The following is a 1,143-nucleotide window of genomic DNA, read 5'->3' on the forward strand; positions in this document are numbered from 1 at the left end:
TATCTGTTTTACCAGATTCTGCCTTCACGCACAGACCTTTTTGACATGTCTTTCTGCAGGAATTACAAATATTGCTGAATACTGAATTCAGTGAGGAGAGAACAGCTTCAATTTTATACCTTACAGTGTGTATAGCTGGTAGGAGTTACCAAGTCAATGAGAAGTAGTTTTCTACTTCTGCTTGTCTCTGACTCCCATGTCTTCATTTGCGATATTGTTCATGCTAGTGTATTAACCGTTCCAGGTAGGAATATTTCTGCAAATTAGTAGACACAGCGAGGGATGTAGCAAGCTGTGAAGCAGACACTGTAGTGCCCTTGTTGTGAAGTAACCCTATCAGAAGTAACTTTACCCTGAGCGTGAGTTGATAACACCTGGCTCAGAAAGTGTGTGTCCACAGCAGTAGATGTATGAGTGAACCAAAGAAACCTTGTCTTGCCCATCAGCACAATCATGACTGACCATGAGATGTGATTACTCTGGTTCTGAGTACCATTTTTTTCTCCATTTAGTTTCTGCTTCTGTGGATACCCTTCTTCGTCCTCCTCCACAACCACACACCCACCAAACAAGGTGTACTTCAAACCGAGCACGTAAATCCTACTAACTGGTATTGCTGAAACACAAAGGTTTATATCCCTTCTGGTTTTAAATTACTGTAATTACAAGTCTACCTGTTCTTGTTATGTGCATAAAGGTCTAATGATTTTTTTTTTTGGTATTGCCAAATGCCTGACCTCAATGATACTCTGTACCAATTAGCTGTCATATTAGTAAGGTGTCTCCTGAAGTACAGCTATGCCCATAGCTTTTATATTGGATGCCCAGTCCCTTGACTGTGTAATACTAAAATTCCTAGCTCTGCTAAGTATTTTTGGTTTTCCTTAAATTAGTCTCGCCACAGCCTGTAGGCATGCAGGCATTACCTATTTTTATGCTTAGGTTTTGCAGCAAATGCCCCTTGCTTCACTTCTGGAAACCTTCACGATCACACAACTGTAGATGTAGTAATGAGAGGCAAAGGCACGCCTCCCGCGGCACGTTTCCCTCCCTAAATGCTTACTGCCAGCCAGGACCAGAGGCCTCAGCCCGGACCTGCGGGCGCCCTACCTGTCGGCTCTGCCTCACACGGGCCGGGCCGGG

Source organism: Egretta garzetta, unplaced genomic scaffold, assembly GCF_000687185.1.
Source record: "Egretta garzetta isolate BGI_Z169 unplaced genomic scaffold, ASM68718v1 scaffold27, whole genome shotgun sequence".
NCBI lineage: Eukaryota > Metazoa > Chordata > Aves > Pelecaniformes > Ardeidae > Egretta > Egretta garzetta.